A 7,962-nucleotide genomic window follows, 5' to 3' on the forward strand; every position below is an offset into this window, starting at 1 on the left:
TTCTAGCATTTAATAGATATTCAAGGTAGCAGCCCTCCAAATGTCCACATTCTAATTGCAGTTGATGTCATGGAAACTGGACAGTAAGGTTGATAACAGGCTAATGTTAAGATAGGACAGTATCAGATATACACAGAGGCTCACTGCAGGAAAGTCCATCACTCAAGACCAGCTATTTTCTGGAGCTATTGAGAAACCTGAAAAATGAGACCCAGAATGAAGTGTTCAAACTCCAAGATTTCCTCGGCAAAATTCAGCAGTACAACAGGCAAAACCCTGGTCCCACCTTGCAAAATAAGAAGATCCCACCAGAACACCAAAGATATCTGCCATGTCTACTACATGAGGCTCCGTTCTGGCCTTACCATAAGAAAGGACACTGGTTGTTTTGGGACAGAACCCACCAGAAGTTATTCACTAAAATCGGGTAGCAAGCGTGAAAAGAGCTTCTCTACCTATTCACAGGAGTTTTAGAAGAGATCCCCGTTTGGCATAAACAGTTTCTGAGCATATGCTGTGTCAGTTGACACACTGAGTATCCAAGGAACTCCACCTTTAAAACAATCTTGGGCCTCCCTGAGCACATATAATGACCAATCTGTTAGTTTTGCTTTGGAGAATGGATGATATGTGTTTAATGTTGAAGACTGTGGAAAAGACCAAGAAAATGCCCAGGTGCTAACTCCTTTCCCATGAGTCTCTTCCCTGCAAGTCAGACAGGAGGTGGTGTGGATGGGAAGAAACTGATGGTGAACATGAGTCCTATCAAAGACACAGACATCTGGCCGCATGCCAATGATAAGGACTACTCTGTGAAGCTCCAAAAAGGTGACGTCTCACTGCCAGACCAGACCTTCTTTGTTCTTCACAAAAAGTCCTCTGAATTTGTTTCATTTAAATGCAAGAATCTTCCTGGCATGTAATAGGAGGAGAAGATAACCAGCTTGCTCTGGCAGAAGAGAAGGACCATAGTAGTAACAATGTTGTGTTTAAGCTCTCTAAAGTGTAGTGTAATAAAAGGCCTGTGGGGTCTGGGTTGAATGAGTTAATGTTTCCAAAGGAAGAAAAGCTAACAGAGAGAAAGAACACCATTCTTGGTTTAAGATGGTAAGGGCTGTTATTATACAGGAAAGTTCTTTTATTTCCTTTTGTACAGCTACATGTTTAATAAGCACATGAATATATATATTCATATATATGAATATATATATGTGTGTGTACACACACACACACATATACATATAAAGATAGGAGGGTATCTTCTATGGCCTGAATGATCCTGAGGACGTCACAAGGGTTCATAACAGTGGGAAAAGGAAGAGGTAGAGAGTCAGAAGAAAATGAGTTAAAAAAGAAAGCCCCTAAGAGTTGATTGTTTCATGGCTTTGAAAATGAGCAGCATGGACCAGGAACCAAGGAATGCACAGGGGACCCCAAAGCTAGAGAGAATAAAGATAGGGATTCCTTGGGGTACCTTGGTTTTCGTTAGTGAGACTTAGCATTAGACTTTGAAAGTATACCTGGTTGATCAGACACAGTTTTCTTTTAAGCTTTTAAGTGTGGGATAATTTGTTACAGCATCAATGACACACAACCCACTGGTACTTGCATTATGGGATAGTCATTGCTTCAAGTTACTTCAGACTCCTTTGGCACTTTGACCTCTTGTTTTGTTTTTCTGGTCACTGTACCTTTCACAATAGGAGGCTTAGATGAGTCTGAATGGTCTAAGGTAGGAGTCATGGTGTCATGGTACTAATGTTCTATTCCTGTGACCTGGATGCCATTGAAATCTTAGGCTGTTGAATGTGAGTGAGGACCCGTTCCTCAGCGTTAGCTTCGGTCTACCCATCCCCCTGGCTTCATAATGGACATCCTAAGCAGGATCACTTAATTTGTAAGCATAGTGAGTTCTATGCTTTTACTGAGGACAGTTATTAACCAGGGTAATAGTGAAAATGCCATTTTGTTCTTGAGAGAAAATTTTAGGAGCCAAAGGTTTAAATATAGTTAAATTTTAACTAACTCACTAAATCTTTTTTTTTTAATCCTTGTTTTTTGTTTTCTTATCTCGTTATCTAATAATTACTAGTATGAATGAACGGGTAATATTTTAAAGTTTAATTTTTGAGATTTACATACGGTATAATTGACAGTTTTGTGTACAGAACTTTTTAGCTTTTACACATTCCTGCACTTCTAAAAACTTATGATGGTACATCATCACCTTTGTGCTAATCAGTGTATTAAGTATATACAATTTAGGCAAAGGTAATTTTTTTCCCAGAAGATAGAGTTGTTTCAGTTCCAGTTGACTCATGACTATTTTTCCTCTACTGGCTAGTATTTAAACCTCTACTGAGAAGTAATTGACCGTATTTGTGTGGGTTTATTATTGCATACATTGAGTTATGATTTTGCCAACATCGCGTTGTCTTGATGATGCATCTTTATAAGAAGTCTTTAAAAACATTGTGTGGTTTCTTAAAACAAAGACATTTTGATGTCTTTCCACGTAAATAATACAGTCAGTCAAGTGAGAAAACAACAACAGCAAAAAGAAAACAAAAAAATGAGTCTTGTTTTTGATTGCAGTTGGCTCATATCAGTAAACCCACATAGACCAGTTCACACCTTTAGTCCCTTGAATTTTCCCACCAGTGAACCTGATCAGTTTCTAGGTTAAAATGTTTTTGTTACCTCTCATCAGCATTTATTATAATCAGTTTCCAGGTTCTTATAACCAATATTAATTTCTTAAAGTTATTATACACAATATTGCCTAAGAAACATGTCTTTCCAGTTGGTTATTGCTGTACATGGAGGCAGGACAAACATTTACCGGTTGTCCAGGTATACTGAAACTACTCAAAGTCACATCCTAGTTACTGGGAAATTCTCATTTTTAACAGATTGCTTCAAGTTTTTAATATAGACAATCATCTTACCTGCCAAAAGAAAAAGCAGAGCTTCATCTTTTCCACCTGACGCATTTATTTATTTTTGTAAGTTACTGCACTGTCGAGGATTTCCTTCATGACGAGGCCTAGGAGTGGTGAAACTGTGTGTTTGCTTTACTCCCAATATTAGGAAAGAAAGCACTCAATCTTTGACAGCTAAATAGGCTATTATCGGTCTCGTGTTGAGAAAGTTTTCTATTCATGATTTTCTGTAAGTTTTGTTGTGAAATGATAATTTGATCAACTATTTTTAGAACTTGGATTGGCATTATTTCGTGCTTTTCTTCTTTATGGAGAGTCAAACTGGATAAATATAATGATGAAGTTTTGAAAATGGAACCAGCGATGCATTTTTAGGATAAACATCATTTAGTCATGGTGGATTTGAGAGGGAGGGTGCAGAGAGACTATGTGTGTGCCGCTGTGTTTAATTTGTTAATATTTTACTGAGGATTTTCGCATCTAAATTCCTGAGGGACATCAGTTTATATTTTTGGTTCTTTATGCTATCCTTTACCCTCCTGGTGAACCTCTGAGTATATTGGGGCTATTTACAGGAACAGGGTTGTGGGAATTGTTACTTAAGTATGTGTGACGCGAAACCAGAATCACTGAAAAGTCTTGGCAGTGTGGGTCGGTGGTGATGACACTCCACATTCCCTCTGCTGTGGTTCTTATTGATTTTGATATTGGGGCAAAACTGACCTTACAAAACAAGCTAGGAGCTCATCCACCCAGCTTCTAGCTTTTGTAGACATTATATAGACTGTATTTTTTTCTTTTGATGAATGAACCCAACTGGCACTAGGGTTTTATTTTTATTAAAATCTTTATCATTAAAAATGTAATTTCCTTAACACCAAGACCAATAGGTTTTTGTTTTGTTTCTGTTTGTTTGCTTTTGTTTCATTCTAGGTTAGTGTAGACCAGTGACTCTCAACCTTCATGAGATTTCAACTCTTTAATACAGATCCTCATGTTGTGGTGACCCTAACCATAAAATTTTTTTCGTTACCACTGCATAGGTGTAATTTTGATATTGCTATGAATTATAATGTAAATATCTGTGTCTTCCAGAGTTGAAAGGTAACCCCTGTAAAAGGGTCATTCAACTCCCATGGGGTCATAATTGTTAGATTGAGAACCTTTAGTTTAGACAGTTTATAGGTTTAAAGTCATTGGTACACATATTGCATTTATGTTGTTAATTTTAGGTGTGAACTTCTTTGTGTGGTATTCATTCTTTTCTGTTTCTGTGTCTTCATGAGCTGATAAAATAACCTCTTCTTCCTGTCTATTTTCAGACTCTGTGTGGTACATTTACACTTAAGACCTGTGTGAGCCTGTCGGTGGCAAGTCTGAAGCCTGGAAACTACTCTGACATTTAGTTTTCAAAGTCTTTGGGATGCTTATGTCCAGATTCATGCAAGCGCAGTGTGGGACGTGCCAGGAAGGAAGGCCCAGGCTCCTGCCTCTGAGGGATTTTACCATTTTCCAGTTTTTTAAAATTCTCCCTTTTCATTTCTTTTTCTTCAGAAAGCTAGTATCTTTATTATTTTACCTGAAACTTTTATGTCTCCAGATGGACAGAAGAGAGATTGTGAGGTTCACCCCATCCTCTTGTGTCTTGGAATTGCTCCTCTTCCCATGGAAGGAAGTTTCTTCTTCCTCGGAATTAGGAATTCTGGCAAGTTCTTCCTTGCTCGTGCCTGAGGCCCAGTAATGATGCTTGTCTGGGAGTTCCCTGTTACCTACTCTTTTGTTGCTGTGATAAACTACCCAGACAAGAGAAGTGGGGGAAGAAGGGGTTTGGGTTCACAATTCAGATTACAGGCCAGTCAGGGTGGTGAAGACTTGGCAGGGAGGAGGCTGGAGCAGGTGGCCCCATTTGATCTGTAGTCAGGGAGCAGACAGCGTATGCTTGCATAAGCTTATGCATAAGCAGCAATGACTTATGCTTAAGTCACCTTCTCTGTTTTATACAGTCATCCCATGATGCTAGGTGCCATCCAAAGTCTTCAAACTTCCTTCAACTTCATCAAGACAATCCTCCACAGGCATGCCCAGAGGCTTGTCTCTCAGGTGTTTCTGGGTCCCATCAAGTTGAAAAGTGAGCTAGGCTAATCAAAAGTTGTATCCTTGCTGATCCTGTTTGGAGATTTAGGATGGTTTGGGTTTAGGATGGGGTAACAATGGAGAAATGTAAACCAGTGGTCTTTTGAAGACCCCCTTCTCTCTAATCTACCTGCAGCTGTGTGCTTTTCAGTCTTCAAACATTTTCTTGTGGGTTTCGGGTCTTATGTCCCGCTCAGTGGGAGATAAAGGGTAGAGTGTGGTTGTTCCACCTTCCTGGAACTAGGTAGAACTTTTATTAGACTGGAGGGTGATGTGCTTTGAACTGAATGGCCTTTGCATTTATAAATTTGATGGAGAACACTGAATACTCCTGGGGAATGGTGGTGCTGATGGGATTATTTAGGGATCAGAGTTAAACAGCTTCACCCAGGGCCACCCCAACCCCAACACTCATCATCTCCTGTCACTACCAGGCTGTCCTGAAAGTCCCACATTGACGAATTGTGGCTCTTTTCAACTCAGAAAATAAATTACTTTCTATAAACTTTAGTGTCACAGAAAAGCATTATATACATCACAGAATTCTACTTCGATGAACCTCTATTGACTATCTATTGTCTATTGATGGTTTTCTTTGTCAGCCTTTCCCAGCTGCATCATTATCTCATGAAACACCTGCTCGTAAGCCGAAGGACTGTTTCCTGTGAGATTCTTGGGTAAGGCAGAGAACTTCGTAAGTTTTGTAGCTTTATTCTAAATTGCTCAGTTTTTATTTCTTTTTAGTTAGTTAACGAGCTCAGGAGGGTGTTGATGTGGTGAGCGTCTACGTGCATAAAAGATGATGACATGTAATTTGCTAGAATCCTTCTCCTTGCATTTATGTTACCAGCAAATCTCCTGTAAGCAGTTTAATTGTTCACACAGTGAAAAGTATGTGGATTAGGGTGGGAAAACTGTGTGTGGGAACTGATGAAGATCAAGGACTCTGGCTGACCCTGTTGAATCTGATTTTCTCCTCCCAATGATCAGCTTAGAGTAAGAAAATTGCCCTGAAATAGACTTTAGAGACAATTAATTTAGCGCATAAGAAAGAGAAATAAACAGGGCATGAATTCTTTCAGATTTCATTGTCAATAGATATCAACTCTGGGCCTATATGTCTCCGATCTCCCTACCCATGTCATGGTGATTCGGCAATTCCCTAGTAGCACCTACGACAGCTGGCGTGGTGTTTAAGGTGTTCCAGGATTCCAACTGGAATGAATATACAGGAAACTTGTAATCTTTTGACTTACTTTCTATTTTAAACTGTTGAATTCTTTTGTATACTTATAAACAACTTCAGCTTGAAGGTCAGGAGGAACAAAAGGCAGAGGGTCATCACCTAGCACTTTGGTCTTGGAGCAGACCGTCACAGGTTTTGTGTGTGCATTGGGTGGTTCACAACAATAACAAAGACAAACATTCCCACAGCATGTATGTGGTCAGCTCTGGGCCGATCACTGCAGCTGGCTGGGTCTCTGTCCCTGCCGAATTTCTGAGATGAGTAACTGGTATTATATTTTTTATATAACTGGTATTATATATTTGACCTCTATTATAGAATTTTCCCAAGCTAAGGAATACATAACCAGAGTTCTGCTTGTTTTTTTTTTCTCTTCTAGTTTGTCTTTCTGACACTTTCTACAGATAGTGTAAACATGAAAAAACTGTTATTAAAAGTCATATTTGGGGTATTTGAAGTGTCTTTTGGCAAAGAAAACCAACAGCGTAAGAACCAGACACTTAGTAGTGCCTCATTAGACAGTCTGGTACATTCTTTTCCTGGTTTCCATCCCTCCAGCCAGCCTCAGATCTTGGAGGACGGCTGAGTGTCCAGGTTCTTGTCTTCATCTCTGTTGACTTGTAAGGATAAGAGATGTGAGAAATTTCTAGACTATACTCTTGCCAGTCTCTGCTTTCCCATGACCCGAGCAGTCTGGAGTGTCCAGGTGGTGTCCTCACCTCATTTGCCCTGGGCTTGGCCAAGTTCTCTGTTCGCCACTCCCTCTGAACCCTGATATCTCGATGTGGGCTCACCCTGTTACACAGAACACCATATCTCCATGCACCTGTGTCATTGTTGAATAAGTTACGTGCCCAGCACTGAGTCACAACAGAAAGCTTTTCAAAAGGTGGGGGCAGAGTAAGGGAACAGCCGGGGCAGTAACTATAGCGTTTGCTCTATTCTTCACTTTAATCCTGATAGTCGATCATATCCAGTACTTTAAAAGCGATGCCAGCATTCAGGAACAAAGTATCAGGGTGGATCCGAGGAATCTTATTTTCTTCCAAGTCATGGTTCTTCTGAGTTCCTACATTTTATATCTAGTCTAAAACAGTACACTGAGATCTGGAGGAACTGTCCAGTGGTTAGGGATATTGGCTGCTCTTTCAGAGGACCCAAGTTCAATTTCTAGCACCCATGCTCAACAACCTGTAACTCGTGTTCTAGGGCTGAGACTCCTTTTTCTTGCCTGTGTAGATACCATATAGCAGGCACACACAGAATATTTAAATTCAAAAAATAAACCTTTACCATAGGAGGACATGGAAACTCTCTTCAAACTATATAACAATATTGTTTCTTGTAGAAACAATATAGTTAATGAATGTCTTAACAGCCAATTCAAGAACCAGCCTCATACATTGGCTTCTGTAATCCAGATGAGGTATCATTTGCTTATGTGTGTTTGTAGTTTTCTTTCTTTCTTTTTTGGCTAGGAGTGGAAGCTCACTATTTATACCTTAAAGTCTTCAAGAGACTCCAGTCTTTGTTAGTGGTAATCTACAGGCTGAAGATGTATATCAAACACCTGGAGGTTAAGGGATTTTTAGTGAGGATTTTGGCTAAAGTCAAGACCTAGATCTAGGCTCTGAGACTTAC

At 39.6% G+C, this 7,962-nt stretch overlaps 1 pseudogene across 1 annotated transcript; it reads left to right on the plus strand.

Annotated features, from left to right (window-relative positions):
* The first annotated feature begins 204 nt into the window (after nucleotides 1-204).
* Nucleotides 205-1,009, plus strand: LOC308416247 (interleukin-33-like; annotated as a pseudogene). The gene has a single exon. The product of its transcript is annotated as an interleukin-33-like (transcript).
* The last annotated feature ends 6,953 nt before the right edge of the window (nucleotides 1,010-7,962 follow it).

Source organism: Micromys minutus (genome assembly GCF_963924665.1).
Source record: "Micromys minutus genome assembly, chromosome: 1".
NCBI classification, from domain to species: domain Eukaryota; kingdom Metazoa; phylum Chordata; class Mammalia; order Rodentia; family Muridae; genus Micromys; species Micromys minutus.